This window comes from Scyliorhinus torazame, chromosome 3, assembly GCF_047496885.1.
Source record: "Scyliorhinus torazame isolate Kashiwa2021f chromosome 3, sScyTor2.1, whole genome shotgun sequence".
Taxonomy (NCBI): Eukaryota; Metazoa; Chordata; class Chondrichthyes; order Carcharhiniformes; family Scyliorhinidae; genus Scyliorhinus; species Scyliorhinus torazame.
In genome coordinates, this window is record NC_092709.1 from 64,459,816 (window position 1) to 64,478,031 (window position 18,216).

Here is an 18,216-nt window from a genome sequence, read left to right on the forward strand (position 1 = left end):
TGGTCAGGGACAGAAGGGTGTGATTGCGACTGAGGCAGGTGAGGCAATCCAGAAGGCAGGAGTGTCAGCCTTTGCAATTGTCTGACAGATTGGAGGTTCTTTCTGTTTGGATGAAAATGGGGGCTGCAGGGTGGATGCCTTGACTGGACATGGCACCACAGTACAGGAAGCCATTCAAGTGGAGGGAGCAAAAAGGAATGTTGTAGTAGTAAGGGACAATACAGTGAAGGGAATTGACACTGTTCTCTGCAGCAGAGAGTGAGAGCATAGAAGGCTGTGTTAACTTGCCAAAGTTTGGAACGTCTGTTCAGGGCTGGAGAGGAACTTGTAGTAGGAGGGAGAGCATCTAGTCATTGTGGTCTGTGTAGGTACCAAAGACATAGGCAGGAAAAAAAGTTCTGTATGAGAAGCTAGACACTAAATTAAGAAGCAGAACCTCAAAGGTGGCAATCTCAGGATTAATAACTTGAACCATGTGCAAATTGGCATAGTGCAAAAGATTAGAGAGATGAATGTGTGATTCGAAGACTGGTATGGGAGAAGTGGTTCCCAGTTTGTGTGGCACTGGCATCAGCACTGGGGAAAGGGGGCTGTACCATTGGAATAGTTTACACCTGAACTGTGCTGGGACCAGTGTTCTAGCAAGCTGCATAACAAGGGACATAGCGAGGATTTTAAACTATATAGTGGGGGCAAGGGATCCATTTTGGGAAGATGTGGTAAATCAAAGAGTAGAGAGAAGGGTACTAATATGGGAAATGATAAATAGACCGTGACAGGAAGGGATAGAAAGTACAAAGCACGGTAGCATAGTGGATAGCACAATTGCTTCACAGCTCCCAGGTCCCAGGTTCGATTCCCGGCTTGGGTCACTGTCTGTGCGGAGTCTGCATGTCCTCCCCGTGTGTGCGTGGGTTTCCTCCAGATACTCCGGTTTCCTCCCACAGTCCAAAGATGTGCCGGTTAGGTGGATTGGCCATGTTAAATTATCCTTCGTGTCCAAAATTGCCCTTAGTGTTGGGTGGGGTTACTGGGTTATGGGGATAGGGTGGAGGTGTGGGCTTCGGTAGGGTGCTCTTTCCAAGAGCCGGTGCAGACTCGATGGGCTGAATGGCCTACTTCTGCACTGTAATTTCTATGAAATCTAAGAGTAAATCAGCAGATAAGGCTGGAGATTAAAAGAATAACGAGGACAAAACTGAAAGCTCTGTATCTGACTGCATGACATTTTAAACCAAACAGATGAACGGTGCAGTTAGAAATAAATAAGTATGATCTGATAGTCATTGCAGAGACATGGCTGCAGGATGATGTGCATTGGAACATGAATTTTGAAAGATACGTGACATTATGAAGTTAGGAAAAGTTTGGGGGTGACTGTTAATTAGTGGTGGTATTAGCATAATAAAGTGGGATAATCTAGGTTCAGAAAACCAGGAGAAGTTGTTTGGTTAGAGATTGGAAATGATAAAGGCAAGAAGTCACTTTTTGGAGTGCTGAATAGGCCCACTAAAAGTACCCATACAGTAGGATGGAGTATAATGGCATTAATAATGGGGGCTTATCAAAAAGGTGTGGCAATAATCATGGTGGATTTTAATGGCCGAAGCTGTTATAGTAGAGCACTTGGAGAACTTCTAAGGCCATCAGGCAGTCAACGTGGTTGTGAGAGGGAAATTATGTTTAACCGATTTATTGAGCATTCTTTGAAGAAGTAACATGTGTTGTGGATAAAGAGCAACCAGTGGATATACATTTGATGAGGTGCCAGCCCAAAGCTTATTGTAGAAGATAAAAGTAATATATTGGCATTAATAGAAGATTGGCTAGCTTACAGGAAACAGTAGGCACAGATGGGTCACTTTTTGGTTGGCAAGATGCAATGAGTGGTGTGCCACAGGGATCAGTGCAGGGACATCAACTTTTTGCAATTATATGAAAAATTTTGATTAATGGACCAAAGGTATGGTTGCTAAATTTGCTGATGATACAAAGAAAATTAAGTTGTGAAGTGGGCATCAGGAAGTAACAAAGGGGCATAGATAGGTTAAGTGAGTGGGCAAAAGATCTGGCAAATGGAATATAATGTGGGCAAATGTGAAATTGTCCATATTGGCAGGAAGGATAAAAACTAAGCAGAGTATATAAGTACATTCCCATTAGCTTTGATGAGTTGCTGCAGTGCATCTTGTAGCTGGTACACAATGCTGCTACTGTGTGTTGGTGGTGAAGGGAGTAAATGTTTTAAGGTGGTGGAAGGGGTTCAATTAAGCCAGCTGCTTTGTCCTGGATGGTAATGAACTTCTTGAGTTGTTGGAGCTGTGCTCATCCAGGCCAGTGGAGAGTATTCCATTGTAATCCTGACTTGTGCTTTATAGGTGCTGGTCAGGCCTTAGGAATTGGGAGGTGGATTGCTTTCTGCAAAGTTCCCAGCCTTTGCGCTGCTCTTGTAGTTATGTGGCTGCACCAGTTCAGTTTCTGGTCAATGGTACCTAGGGTGGCACGGTGGCACAATGGTTAGCACTGCTGCCTCAGTGCCAGGGACCCGGGTTCGATTCCAGCTTGGGGTCATTGTCTGTGGAGTTTGCATGTTCTCCCCATGTCTGCGTGGGTTTCCTCTGGGTGCTCCGGTTTCCTCCCACAGTCCATATATGTACAGTTTAGATAGATTGGCTGTGCTAAATTGTCCTTAGTTTCCGAGGATATGCAGCTTAGTTATGGAGTTACGGGGATAGGAGGAGTGGGCATGGATAGAATTCTCATTTGAAGGGTCGGTGCAGACTACGATGGGCCGAATGGCCTCCTTCTGCACTGCAGAGATTCTATAGCTCTATGGTAACCTCCAGGATTATGACAGTTGGGGATTCAGCGATGGTAATGCCTGGAGTTTGTTGTTGGAAATGGTCATTGCCTCGCGCTTATATGGTGCAAATGTTACCTGCCACTTATCAGCCCAAGCCTGAATGCCGTCCAAGGTCTTGCTGCATGTGGATGCAGGTTGCTTTAGTATCTAAGGGGTCATGAATTAGACTGACTTTGTATAATCATCAGCGAACATCCCCACTCCTGATCTTATAATGGAAAGAAGGAAGCAGCTGATGATGTTTGGACCTAGCACAGTACCCTGAGGATCTCCTGCAGTGATTTCCCAGGACCGAGATGATTATGGAATACCCTCCATTTGCCTGGCCGAATGCAACTCCAACAATACTCGAACCTCAACACCTTCCAGGACAAGTAGCCCACTTGATTGACACTTCATCCCCCCCCCCCTTAAACTGTCAATCACATTCCACAAATGAATTTAAAGAAAAATAATTGTGCCTTTGGGCAGGACTAGAATCTGCTATTTCCCCAGTTATACTAGGCTCCCCTTACTGACTGTCAGTTACATGTTTCTTTTTTCACTTTGTATTGTGTTTTGGGGTAAACCTTTCAGTTATTCCTTCCCCCTGCTCTCATGCGTCAGTGTGTCTCTAACTCTCACTGTAGCTCAAGGACTGAAGGCAGTGTCCTACAGGAGTGGTTATCCAAGTCAGTCTCATTGTTCACAAATACACACTTGCTGTTTTTTTTAAATTACTTTATCAGAGGTACAAAGCCAGAGCTGAGTGTGGACAGGTGCGAACCCCTAATCCAGCTCATTGCCTGCTCCAAAAACCAATTCAAATTGAATCCAATTCATGGTCCCCACAAGAGAGACATACCAGATCCAGGCATTACACCTGATCCCATGCTCATCTTAGCCAAAGGCCAAAAAGCGCTACGCTTGATCGTAGCACTGCTGAGAAAGAAATACTAAATTGTTTGTTCTGTGTCTTCATACATTTTTTTTTTTTGAAGAAGTGTTACGAGGAGTTGGGAAAGTGTTAGAAGAAATAGCAGGCTGATTATCAATTTGTTTGAACTTCTTCGTGAACACTTTCAGTGGCCAACAATTCCCAGAGTGGGAGTTGAATCCAGAACTTCTAGCTCAGAAGTAGGGGTGCTATTCACACAGCCACAGGATCTCCCCCTCTTTAGTGCTAACTGAATCATTTTTAATGTTGAAACAGTTTTTTCTATGCAGTTCAATATATTAGGTCTATTTACTTATTTGATGTTACTGCTTTAGTTTTTAATAGCGCCTCTTGTATATTTTGTTTAATTGCCCTCTTAATCAACAACACTGTTGAAGTTAGAGTGTTGATAAATTAAACATGAGTTTCAGTCCCTCAAACTGCTAGCGTCCTTGTTGCGTCATCTTGACATCAATATTTCAATACCTTTTTCCATTAGTTTGACCACTGCTTTATATCCGGTTCAAATCACTGTGGATGCTGGAAATTTTGAAATAATCAGAATGTGTCAAACTCCTGACAAACTGTCATTAGCCTGAAATTATATTCTGTTTCTCTTTTCTCGGTTGCTGTCAGACCTGCTGAGTATTTCCAACATTTTCAGCTTTGTTTCAGTCCTGGACCTCACCCATGATGCGCTGCAGTCGCTCTACTTTGCTATATGTAATGTTCGGCCCTCCCCTTATATTGTGTTGTTGGAATACCACTCTACGTCATACCACATGTGGCCCTCTTTGGAAATGCTCCATTGCAGTGACTCCACATTGTTTTAAATCAGATCTGCATCGTGTGAGTGGCCTGGACTTGATCTAAAGAAGCTTAGAAATGTTGTGGCAAAGCATTTTAGAAGGTACTGTACCAAGTATAGAACCATTATTATTGAATCTGCATCTCTACCATTCCTGGAAATGCATTCCAACATTGCCACTCGCGTGTAGCAATTTGCTGAGTAAAACAAAATCTCAACCTTCAATTCTAACAAATCTGACTTTCTGAATCATAGAATCCCTACAGTGCAGAAGGAGGCCATTCGGCCCATCAAGTCTGCACTGACCTTCAAAAGACCACCCTACGTAGGTCCAATCCCCTGCCCTATTCCTGCAACCCCACCCTAAGGGGCAATTTAGCATGACCAATCCACCTAACCTTCACATCTTTGGACTGTGTAAGGAAACTGGAGCACCCAGAGGAAACCCACGCAGGCACAAGGAGAATGTGCAAACTCCACACAGATAGTCACCTGTGGTTGGAATCGAACCCAGGTCCCTGCCGCTATGAGGCAGTAGTGCTAATCACTGTGCCACTCTGATTAGCAACCATCCTAACAGTTTCTCCCAAACTATAGTTTCTCCATGTAACTGAATTTCCTCATTCTTGATGTCATTCCTGTAAATCTTCTCTGCACATTCACTAGGTATTTCCATTCCTTATAAAACCTGGTCCCCAAAATTGGACACTTATGCTCTACCTACCTTCTAACGTGATTTATTGACTTTACTTCCTGGCAATTGTGCCCTGGGTCTCCATACATCCTAGCACCTGTATGTTTTGTTAAAAGCCTCATTTTAAATCATTTTCATGGGATGTGAACATCACTGACAAGAACAACATTTGTTGCAGATTGCTAATTGCCCTTGAGAAGGTGTGGTGAACCACCTTCTTGAACAGACTCACCCCATCAGATATAGGTAGCCTATAGTGCTGTTAGGGAGGCAGTTTCAGGAATTTGATCCAGTGACAGTAATATAGTTCCAAGTCAGGATGATGTATGGCTTGGAAGGGAACTTTGTAGGTGACGGTGTTCCAACACATCTGCTGCCCTTGTCCCTCTAGGTGGATTATGCGTTTGGAAGGTGCTGTTGAAAGAGACTTGGTAAGTTGCTGCAATGCATCATGTATATAGTATGCATTGCTACTACTGTTCATTACTGGTGGTGGGTGGAGTACCAATCAAGCAGGCTGCTTTGTCCTGGATGATGCTGAGCTTTTTGAGTGTTGTTGGAGTTACACTCATCCAGGCAGCTGGAGAATATTCCATGATACTCCAGACTTGCAACTTGTAGATGGTGGACAGGTTTTGGGGAGTGAGAGGTGAATTACCCACTGCAGAAATCCAAGCCTCTGACTGCTCTTGTAGCCACAGTATTTTTAAAAATTGATTAACAGAATGATTAACAGCATTATTGACTAGGCCAGCATTTATTGCCCATCCCTACCTTGCCTTTGGGAAGATGGTGGTGGATCATCATGAAAATCAAAAATAACTCTTGAATTCTAGTCTCCACTTCAACCAGCCTGAAACCCATCTCTGCCTCCTCCTTCCTTACCTCCACCAAGTCTGCAAAGCTCATGGACATTTTTGTCATGAAGATTGAGACCATCATTTTTAGTTGCCTTTCCTACTTCCCTCCCTTCTCCTAGCCCACCAGAACTAATTTTAGTTCAGGCTCCCATCAATCTAACCTTGAACGCTCATAGTTCTCTAGTTTCCCTACTATCTCCCCTCATACCTTCTCAAGTTCAAATTGAGCTTGTTGAAGGGGGAAGGCGGTGATTCATGTCACCGGCCAGGAACCCAGAGGCCCAGGTTAATGCCCGAGGCTTATGGGTTTGAATCCCACAACAGCTGGTGGAATTTAAGTTGAGTTAATAAATCTGGAATGAGCAAATTGGTAATAGTGACCATGAAACCATTGCCAATTGTTGCAAGAACCCATCTGGTTCAATAATGTCCTTTAGGGGAGGAAATCTGCCATCCTAAGCTCGGCAGTCCTGCCACACCCAGTTTTGAATGGTGGTGGACAATTAAACAACAAATATCCCCATCGTCAATGAAGGGCAAGTCCACCATAACAGTGCAAAAGATAAGGCTGGCACATTTAGTGGAATTTTTTGCGGACATTACCAGTGCGGTAGATAACGGGGAGCCAATGGATGTGGTATATCTGGATTTCCAGAAAGCCTTTGACAAGGTGCCACACAAAAGGTTGATGCATAAGATAAATATGCATGGCATTAAGGGTAAAGTAGTAGCATGGATAGAGGATTGGTTAATTAATAGAAAGCAAAGAGTGGGGATTAATGGGTGTTTCTCTGGTTGGCAATCAGTAGCTAGTGGTGTCCCTCAGGGATCAGTGTCGGGCCCACAATTGTTCACAATTTACATAGATGATTTGGAGTTGGGGACCAAGGGCAATGTGTCCAAGTTTGCAGACGACACTAAGATAAGAGGTAAAGCAAAAAGTGCAGAGGATACTGGAAGTCTGCAGAGGGATTTGGATAGGCTAAGTGAATGGGCTAGGGTCTGGCAGATGGAATACAATGTTGACAAATGTGAGGTTATCCATTTTGGTAGGAATAACAGCAAAAGGGATTATTATTTAAATGATAAAATATTAAAACATGCTGCTGTGCAGAGCGACCTGGGTGTGCTCGTGCATGAGTCGCAAAAAGTTGGTTTACAGGTGCAACAGGTGATTAAGAAGGCAAATGGAATTTTGTCCTTCATTGCTAGAGGGATGGAGTTTAAGACTACGGAGGTTATGCTGCAATTGTATAAGATGTTAGTGAGGCCACACCTGGAGTATTGTGTTCAGTTTTGGTCTCCTTACCTGAGAAAGGACGTATTAGCGCTGGAGGGTGTGCAGAGGAGATTCACTAGGTTAATCCCAGAGCTGAAGGGGTTGGATTATGAGGAGAGGTTGAGTAGACTGGGACTGTACTCATTGGAATTTAGAAGGATGAGGGGGGATCTTATAGAAACATATAAAATTATGAAGGGAATAGATAGGATAGATGCGGGCAGGTAGTTTCCACTGGCGGTTGAAAGCAGAACTAGGGGGCATAGCCTCAAAATAAGGGGAAGTAGATTTAGGACTGAGTTTAGGAGGAACATCTTCACCCAAAGGGTTGTGAATCTGTGGAATCCCTTGCCCAGTGAAGCAGTAGAGGCTCCTTCATTAAATGTTTTTAAGATAAAGATAGATATTTTTTTGAAGAATAAAGGGATTAAGGGTTATGATGTTCGGGCCGGAAAGTGGAGTTGAGTCCACAAAAGATCAGCCATGATCTCATTGAATGACGGAGCAGGCTCGAGGGGCCAGGTGGCCTACTCCTGCTCCTAGTTCTTATGTTCTTATTTGCAGCAACCTTCAACTAGAAATATTGAGTGATGACTAATCTCAGCCTCCTCCAGAGGTCCCTAGCATCATAGATATCCGCTTCAACCAATTTGATTAATTCCACGTGATATTAAGGAATGGTTGAAAGCACTGGATAGTGCAACGGCTATGGATCCTGACAATATTCCGGCAATAGTGCTGAAGACTTATGCTCCATAACTTGCTGTGCCCCTAGCCAAGCTGTTCGAATACAGCTACAACATTGGCATTACCCAGCAATGTGGACAATTGCATAGCTATGTCCTGTACACAAAAAGCAGGACCTATTCAACCCAGCCAATTACCATCCCATCTGTCAACCCTCGATCATCAGTAAAGTTGGTTCAAACATGGACAAAAGAGCTAAACGAGGTGAGGTGAGAGCGACTGTGGTTGACGTCAAGTCAGCATTTGATTGTGTGTAGTGTCACAAAATTTACAGTCAGTGGGAATCGGGGTGAAACTCTGCTGGTTGGGAGTCATATCTAACACAAAAGAAGATGGTTAAGGCAGCACGGTAGCATAAGTGGGTAGCACTGTGGCTTCACAGCGCCAGAGTCCCATGTTCGATTCCCCGCTTGGTCACTGTCTGTGCGGTGCCTGCACGTTCTCCCCGTGTCTGCGTGGGTTTCCTCTGGGTGCTCCGGTTTCCTCCCACAGTCCAAAGACGTGCAGGTTGGGTGGATTGGCCATGATAAATTGCGCTTTGTGACCAAAAAGGTTAGGAGGGGTTATTGGGCTACGTGGGTAGGGTGTAAGTGAGGGCCTAAGTGGGTCGGTGCAGACTCGATGGGCTGAATGGCCACCTGCACTGTATGTTCTATGGTTGTGGTCGTTGAAGGCCACAGGACATCGCAGCAGGAGTTCCTCAGGGTAGTGTCCGAGGCCCAATCGTCTTCAACTGCTTCATCAATGCCCTTCCTTTCATCGTGAGGTCAGAAGTGGGGATGTTCACTGATAATTGTGCAATGTTCACCATTCACAATTCCTCAGATAATGAAGCAGTCCATGTCCAATGCAGCAAGACCTGGACAATATCCAGGCTTGGGCAGACAAGTGGCAAGTCCCATTCACACCACACGAGTGCCTTGACACTATCCAGGACAAAGCAGCCAGCTTATTTGGCACCCCATTCACAAGCACTCACTCCCTCCACCACCAACGCACAGTGGCAGCATATGCACCATCTGCAGGGTGCACTGCAGGAACTCACCAAAACTTCTCGGGCAGCTCCTTCACAACCTATGACTGCTAGCATCTAGAAGGACAAGGGCAGCAGATGCATGGGAGTGCCACCACATGAGAGTTCCCCCTCCAGCCATACACCCCATTCTGACTTGGAGCTATATCACCATTCCTTCATTGTTGCTGAATCAAAATTCTGGAGCACACCGGCACCACCAATAACATTGTGGGTGTACCTACATAATATGGACTGCAGCAATTCAAGAAGGCAGCATACCACCATCTTCTCGAGAGCGATTTTGGGTGGGGCAATAGCAGCTGGCATAGCCAGCGATGCCTACATCCACATTAAAATAATTTTTAAAAGACCATGCGATCCATTTCCCCTTACTCTGCCTAATTCCAATTTAACTACTGACCACCCAGCTTCCCCCTGATTCCAATATTGTTGATGCTTTTCTCTCCTTGGGCACTGTCCTGCTCCCCTTCAAATCTGACATCATCATCCTCTTCTCAAAAGCATCAACTCTTAATCCCGCAGACTTTGCAAACTACTTCCCCTTCAAAAAATAGTATAGCACAGGAACAGGCCCTTCGGACCTCCAAGCCTGTGAGGGCCATGATACCACCCTTGGCCAAAGCCCTCAGCACTTTTTAGTGCCGTATCCCTCTATACCCATCCTATCCATGTATTTGTCGAGATGCCTTTTGAATGCCATTAATGTATCTACTTCCACAACCTGCCCTGGCAATGCGTTCCAGGCACTCACCACCCTCTGTGTGAAAAAACCTGCCTTGCACATCTCCTCTCAACTTTGCTCCACGGACCTTAAATCTATGCCCCCTGGTGACTGGCCCCTCCACCCTGGGAAAGAGTGCCTGCCCATCCACTCCTATCCATGCCCTTAATAATCTTGGCGACCTCTCTCAGGTCACCCCTCAACCTCCGTCGTTCTATTGAAAACAGTCCGAGACTATTCAGCCTCTCTGCATAGCTAACACACTCCAGACCAGGCAACATCTTGGTAAACCTCCTCTGCACTCTCTCCAAAGCCTCCACATCCTTCTGGTAGTGTGGCGACCAGAATTGTGTGCAATATTCCAAGTGCGGCCTTACTAAGGTTATATACAACTGTCACATGACTTGTCAGTTTTTATACTCTATGCCCAGTCCAATGAAGGCCAGCTTTCCGTATGCTTTCTTGACTACCTTGTCCACTTGTATTGCCACTTTCAAAGATCTGTGGACCTGCATGCCCAGATCTCTCTCATTTTCTGTATTCCTAAGAGTTTTGCCATTTATGGTATATTTCCCCCCTGTTAGACCTACCAAAATGCATGACCTCACATTTGTCTGGATCAAACTCCTTTTGCTATTTCTCTGCCAAAGTCTCCAACCTATCTAAATCCTGCTGTATCCTCTGACAATCCTCAATACTATCTGCCACTCCACAAATCTTGGTGACAAGAGGCCCCAGTACAGATCCCTGTGGAACACCACTAGTCACAACCTTCCATTCAGAAAAACACCCTTCTACTGCTACCCTTTGCCTTCTGTGACCAAGCTAGTTCTGTATCTATCTTGCAACCTCGCCTCTGATCCCGTGTAACTTCACCTTTTGTACCAGTCTGCCATGAGGCACCTTGTCAAAGGCTTTACTGAAGTCCATGTAAACAACATCCACCGTCCTCCCCTCATCAACCATCTTTGTCACTGCCTCAAAAAACTCGATCAAGTTAGTAAGGCATGACCTCCCCTTCACTAAACCATGCTGTCTATCTCGAATGAGTCCATTTGTTTCCAAATGGGTATAAATCCTGTCCCTGAGAATTTGCTCCAATAATTTACCTACTACCAACGTGAGGCTCACCGGCCTATAGTTTCTAGGATTATCCCTGCTACCTTCTTAAGCAGCGTTACCACGTTAGCTATTCTCCAGTCCTCTGGGATCTCACCTGTAGCCAATGGGGTTACAAAAATGTCAGTTAAGGCCCCAGCAATTTCCTCAGTATTCTGGGGTAAATCCCATTCATCTGTCTTACCTGCTATACTTCTGGCATTGAGTCAAATACCCACCAAACCACTGCGTTTGAACAGACAGGGTGACGTTGTTCTCTTATTTTTGTTCTCTATTTCCCCTTCAGTTATTACCCCTTCTAAGATACCGCTGTGGTTCCCACCCCCTGCCATACTAGTTTTAATCCTCCCGAGTGACTCTAGCAAACCTCCTCTCAAAAGACCTTGAACGTGCTGCTCTGCTCCCTCGCAAAATTCACATCTTTCTTCCCTCGAACACCACATTTGAATCCGGTTTCTGCCCTTCGTAACAAAGCTGTTCTTATCAAAATCACAAATTACCTTAACAGAGGCAAACTATCCATCTTCACCCTTCTCAACCTGTCTGCAGCCTTTCATCCCCTCTTTCGTCAATGCCTCTCCTCTGCCGATGAGCTGGGTGGAACAACACTTGCCCGATTCCAGTCTCATCGATCCATTTGTAGTCCGAGAATTACCTACAATGGCCCTCTTCTTTCCCTTGCACTGTTACCTCTGGTGCTGACACAAGTATCTATCTTTGGCACACATCCTATTTCTCATCTACATGTTGACCCTTGGAAATATCATCTGAAAATGCTTACGCTGATGACACCTAACTCTAACTTACCACCACTTCTAACTTCTTCACTGTCTTCTAAATTATCAGACTGCTAGGAGTGACATCTAGGAGTGGGCGAACAGTAATTTCCTGCAATTAAATATTGGGAGGATTTATGACATTGTCCTTGGTCCTTGACACAAACTCCATTCATTCTAGCGCCTCCTCTCTGGCAACAGCCTGAGACTGAACCAAATTGTCCATTGCCTAGGTGTCTTATTGATCTTGTTGAGCTTTCACCAACATATCTATGCCCATCACTAAGTTTGCCTATTTTTGCCTCTGAAACATAGCTGAGTTTCTTGGTCCCAATTCAGCTCATTCTGCTGCTGAAACTCTAATGGATGTTTTTGTTGCCCCTGGGTAGAACTTTCCGATCTACCTTTCTGGCTGACCTCTCACCTTTCATAATCCGTAAAGTTGAAGTCACCGACAGGGGGAGGAGGACGTCGCGGCCCCACGGCAACGGAGGCACCCGAGGGCGCCCCGTGTGTACCGGCCCCGGCAGTCATACCAGGACCTCACGGACCGGGAATGCAGGAGGAGACTCCGGATGAGCCGGGAAACCGTGGCACACATCTGCCACCTGCTGGCACACCTGTCACCGCGTGGCACTGGCGGGGGACACCCTCTCCCCGTGTCCGTCAAGGTTACGGTGGCCCTGAACTTTTATGCAACGGGGTCATTCCAGGCACCGAGTGGGGACCTGTCCGGCATATCGCAGACATCGGTGCATCCGGGCAGTGACAGATGCCCTTTATGCCATGGCGCACCGCTACATCCGCTTCCCCGTGGACCGGGCCAGCCAAGATACCCGGGCCGTGGGCTTCTCTGCCGTGGCCGGGTTCCCATGGTCCAGGGCGCGATCGATGGGATGCACGTCGCCGTGCGGCCACCTGCAGAGAACAGGGCCGTGTTCACTAATAGGAAGGGGACCTATTCAATGAACGTACAGTTGGTCTGCGACCACCGCATGATGATCCTGCACGTCTGCGCCCGTCACCCAGGCAGTGTACACGACTCATTCGTGTTGTCGCGGTAATCCATCCCCGGCATGTACGAGGGACGCCATCCCCGGCTGAGGGGCTGGTTGCTGGGCGACAGGGGCTACCCATTGCGATCGTGGCTGATGACGCCTATACGGAGGCCATGCAATGAGGCGGAGAACCGCTACAATGATGCCCATGTAGCGACAAGGGGAGTGATCGAGAGGTGCTTTGGCGTGCTGAAGATGCGTTTCAGGTGCCTGGACCTCTCTGGGGCCCTCCAGTATCGGTCAGATAGGGTCGGCCGCATCATTGTGGTGATCTGCGTCCTGCACAACATAGCCCAGCAGAGGGGCGATGTGCCGCAGGCAGAGGAGGGCGGAGTGGAGGAGCAGCAGGAAGAGGCCCAGTCCTCCCCAGATGAGGGGGATGGGGGCAATGGTCAGGGCAGACGGGGTAGACACAGGCGGGTGGCTGTCCACCGTTACCGGCTGGCCCAGCGGGCACGGGACAGACTGATAGACGCCCGCTTCACTGACTAGATGGGCGTGGGAATCGGGTAGTATGGCCACAGACCGCACACCATGACAACAGCCGACCACCCACACCCCCCACCCATCCACCCACCCAGCACCCTCACCCCCCTCCCCAACCCCACACACCCCACCCGCATGCACACCACCCCCCCACCCCCAATTGCCGATCCACCGGCGGCACAACGGGCCGGGCTCACCCAGTTGCGGGTGGACGTGTGTCTATCGCAGGCCATGGAGGATGATGACAACCCGCCTCCGATGAGCTCCTGGCTCTACATCGTTGGACTATGTCTGACCCATGGCCACAGTGCCACCATCCACCCGGACCATCCCTGCATGCGGCTGTGACACTGCAGCGCACGGTCCCGTCCTCTGCCCGGGGGATGTTGATGGCGGCCCAGGGGGAAGGGGGCAGACTCACCTGGGGCTGAGGTAAGACCACCCGTCACACACACACTTGCGCTCAACGTACATGACACGCCCGCACACTTTGGACAGAGCACAAAGGCAGCTTCGGTAGGTGTAACATTGACTTTAATAACCAAAGGAGTTCATGCACGTGCCCTAGCCCCTAAAACTCATCTGTGCCCTGCACCCGTGCCAACTTACTCAGTGTCTAATTGTTTGGCCTTACGGGCCCTTTGACTACGTCTACGTGGTTCCCCAGACGGTACAGCAGAACTGGAGGTGGACTCCTGTGATTCCTGCCCTCTGACACTGGATCCCTTTGGCGGCCGTTTCCTGGGGCGTCCTGGCCTCGATGGGCCAGGCTGCGGCCCGGGCGACTGGGATGGTGAGCTGCCAGCCTGTCCTGCCCGTTGCCCACCCGATGCACCTGGGACGCAAGGGGGGGAGTCCGAGGTGTCGCGGTGTACCGGGACCTCCCCTACAGAGGGAGCCGGGACGGACCACACCACCTCCTCCTCCCTCGGGGTGCCCGATGGCCCCCAGGCCTCTACATGGGTAGGGGATGCGAACGGACTGGCCATCCGACGCGCCCCCGACATCTGGCGCTGCCAGTCCTGGAGGCCCGTGCTGGTATCGACAGGGGTCTGCAGGTTTGCAGCCATGGAGCCCAGGGGGTTGTCGAACCCTGTCTGCGACAGTGCGACGCCAGCTCGCACATGGCCACTGGCGCCGATGCCCTCAGCGATGGCCTGCTGAGACTGGGCCATGGCCTGCTAAGACTGGGCCATGGCCTGCTGAGACTGGGCTATGGCGTTGAGCGCCTCTGCCATCTGGCACTGGCACTGGCTCATGGCCTCCTGTGAGAGGGCAGCCATTTCCTGGGCCACAGACGCCGCCTGCACGGAAGGCCCCAGGCCTCGCAAACCGTTCCCCATGTCTGACACCGTCGCACCCATTGCCTCCACCGCAGACGCCACCCGTGCGGTGTCAGCCTGGGTGGCACGCATGACCGGGACCACTCCCAGCTCCTGGACGTGGGTGGACTCCTCCACCTGCGACCGCAGCCGCCGCAAGCCACCCGTCACCCTATTCGCTCGTCTCCGTGTCGGTGGTTGCATCGGATCTATGTGTGGGTGTGGTAACTGCAGGAACCCGAGATCCATCTGGGCGGCAGATGTTCGCTTGGCCTGGGCTGCCCTCCGACCGCCCGGTCCCTCTGCTGCTCCTACCTCCACCTGCTGTACCGGGACGGCTGTGTTGTGCGCACCAGTGAGTGTACCAGAAGCCTCATCACTAAAGTGCCCAACCGAGGTGAGTGTTTCTGCGATGGTGGAGGGTGTTGGTGATAGCAGTGGCGTTGTGTCGTGCTCTTCGTCCCACTCTGAGTCCATGGCACTTTGGGGTGGGGGTTCGTCTCCACCCATCCACTCTGAGTCACTGTCCGGTATTTTGTCTTCCCGGGTAGGGCTGTCCCGGGTAGGGCTGTCCCGGGTAGGGCTGTCCCGGGTAGGGCTGTCCCGGGTAGGGCTGTCCCGGCTCGGATGTGACGGGGGTCTGTGGCTGCCCCCCTCATCGCTGGGTGGTCGCTCCCGCACATGACGGGGGTGTCGTCTGCCTGTTGCTCCAGGTCTCTCCGTCTCCCGTGGTGTGCGAGGGGCATCCTGCGGGCGTCGCATGCTGGAGGGTCCGGGTCTCTCCGTCTCCCATGGTCTCCGAGGGGCATCCTGCGGGCGTCGCATGCTGGAGGGTGCGGGTCTCTCCGTCTCCCGTGGTGTGCGAGGGGCATCCTGCGGGCGTCGCATGCTGGAGGGTCCGGGTCTCTCCGTCTCCCGTGGTGTGCGAGGGGCATCCTGCGGGCGTCGCATGCTGGAGGGTGCGGGTCTCTCCGTCTCCCGTGGTGTGCGAGGGGCATCCTGCGGGCGTCGCATGCTGGAGGGTGCGGGTCTCTCCGTCTCCCGTGGTGTGCGAGGGGCATCCTGCGGGCGTCGCATGCTGGAGGGTGCGGGTCTCTCCGTCTCCCGTGGTCTCCGAGGGGCATCCTGCGGGCGTCGCTTGCTGGAGGGTGCGGGTCTCTCCGTCTCCCGTGGTCTCCGAGGGGCATCCTGCGGGCGGTGTGCATCTGCGGGGATGGGTGCCAGAACGTTTGGCCCTGCGATACACAATGAAGCATGCATGGTTAGACATCAGGCAGTGATCAGGTGATACGGGGGAGGGGGATATAGGGGAGGGGGGATATGGGGACGGGCTGTTGGTGGCTCACTTGCTCGTGGGGCCCCGACCTCTGCATCAGCAACCTCCCGGTCCTCAGGTCCGCCAGCCAGTTCCAGGGCCCTTTCCTCGTGTACGGTCAGTGGCCTCTCGTCAGCGGGCCCTCCTCCAGTCCTCACATGCTCCCTATTGTTGTGTGCGCGCTTCTCCTGTGGGGGGGGGGGGGGGGGTGGCAGGGGTAAAAGGCAACAGTGTTAGGCAGGTATATGAATGCACGCCATCGGTTGCGCGTGCATTGCAGAGGTTAAGGTTAGGGCTGGATTCACTTGGGGATATGGGGGAGGGGGGATATGGGGGAGGGGGGGATATGGGGGAGGGGGGGGATATGTGGGGGAGGGGGGGGATATGGGGGGGAGGGGGGATGTGGGGGAGGGGGGGATGTGGGGGAGGGGGGGGGATATGTGGGGGAGGGGGGGGGATATGTGGGGGAGGGGGGGGGATATGTGGGGGAGGGGGGGGATATGTGGGGGAGGGGGGGGATATGTGGGGGAGGGGGGGGATATGTGGGGGAGGGGGGGGATATGTGGGGGAGGGGGGGGATATGTGGGGGAGGGGGGGGATATGTGGGGGAGGGGGGGGGATATGTGGGGGGGGGGGATATGTGGGGGAGGGGGGGGGATATGTGGGGGAGGGGGGGGGATATGTGGGGGAGGGGGGGGATATGTGGGGGAGGGGGGGGATATGTGGGGGAGGGGGGGATATGTGGGGGAGGGGGGGGATATGTGGGGGAGGGGGGGGATATGTGGGGAGGGGGGGGATATGTGGGGGAGGGGGGGGATATGTGGGGGAGGGGGGGGATATGTGGGGGAGGGGGGGGATATGTGGGGGAGGCTCACCCTGCCTGCTCTGACGAGGTCGTTCACCTTCTTGTGGCACTGGGTGCCTGTCCGTGGTGTTAGGGCCACAGCGGTGACGGCCTCTGCCACCTCCCTCCACAGACGCCGGCTGTGGCGTGGGGCAACTCTGCGGCCGTGCCCGGGATACAGGGCGTCCCTCCTCTGCTCCACCGCGTCCAGGAGCGCCTCCACATCGCGTGACTCGAACCTCGGGGCTGAGCGACGGCCAGCCATCCAGTCGGGTGTTGCGGTCGGCTGTTCCGGTCGGGTGGGGGGGAGCTGCGCGGCCTTATGAGCCGTCACGCCGTGCAGCGCGTATGACGCTGCACGGCGTGAACCACTGCGCAAGCGCGGATCCCGTTACGTCGCTGCTAGTCCATTTCGGGCCGCAGACTATCGGCCCATTTTTATGACGTGACGCAAGTGGGATTTGCGCCGTTTTTTGCGCCGATCGGCGGACTTTCCGCCGATAATGGAGAATTTCGCCCCTTATCTTTAGGATTGCCCACCATATTGTATTAATACAGATCAAGATATTCACACAGATCCTCTCTGGTTACCTGAATCTCCTGTCTGCATTTCAAGATGGTTAGTCCCAATTCAAAATGCTGTTATCTTTGAATCTCTTTGGTTGTCAGTAATGGTGGATCTTTAGGATAATCTTTTACAGTATGTAGACTTGAGATAAGCACCTAATTAATACTCTGATAATAAACTGACCCTGTTGATTACATTCACTATGCCTACGAACAAGCTATATCACATTGACTGCTCAGGCTGGACCTGTGCAAGACAATTAAAAGGTTTTAACGTATGCTGTACTTTTTTTTTTTAAATAAAAATTTAGAGTACCCAATTAATTTTTTCCAAATAAGGGACAATTTAGTGAGGGCGGCACGGTGGTTAGCACAGTTGCTTCACAGCTCTTGGGTCCCAGGTTCGATTCCCGGCTTGGGTAACTGTCTGTGCGCTGTCTGCACATTCTCCCCATGTCTGCGTGGGTTTCTTCCGGGTGCTCCGGTTTCCTCCCATGGTCCAAAGATGTTCAGGTTAGGTGGATTGACCATGATAAATTGCCCTTAGTTAGCTGGGTTACGGGGATAGGGTAGAGGCGTGGGCTTAAGTAGGGTGTTCTTTCCAAGGCCGGTGCAGACTCGATGGGCTGAATGGCCTCCTTCTGCACTGTAAATTCTATGATGTATAATCCACCTAGCCTGCACATCTTTGGGTTGTGGTGGTGAAACCCACGCAAACACTGGGGGAATGTGCAAACTCCACACGAACAGTGACCCAGAGCCGGGATCGAACCTGGGACCTCGGCGCCATGAGGCAGCAGTGCTA

The 18,216-nt window shown here is 50.6% G+C and overlaps 1 protein-coding gene across 2 annotated transcripts in view; it reads left to right on the forward strand.

Annotated features, from left to right (window-relative positions):
• Positions 1 to 18,216, forward strand: part of gtf2e2 (general transcription factor IIE, polypeptide 2, beta) — a 74,342-nt gene that overhangs the window by 14,227 nt on the left and 41,899 nt on the right. The window lies entirely within an intron of this gene.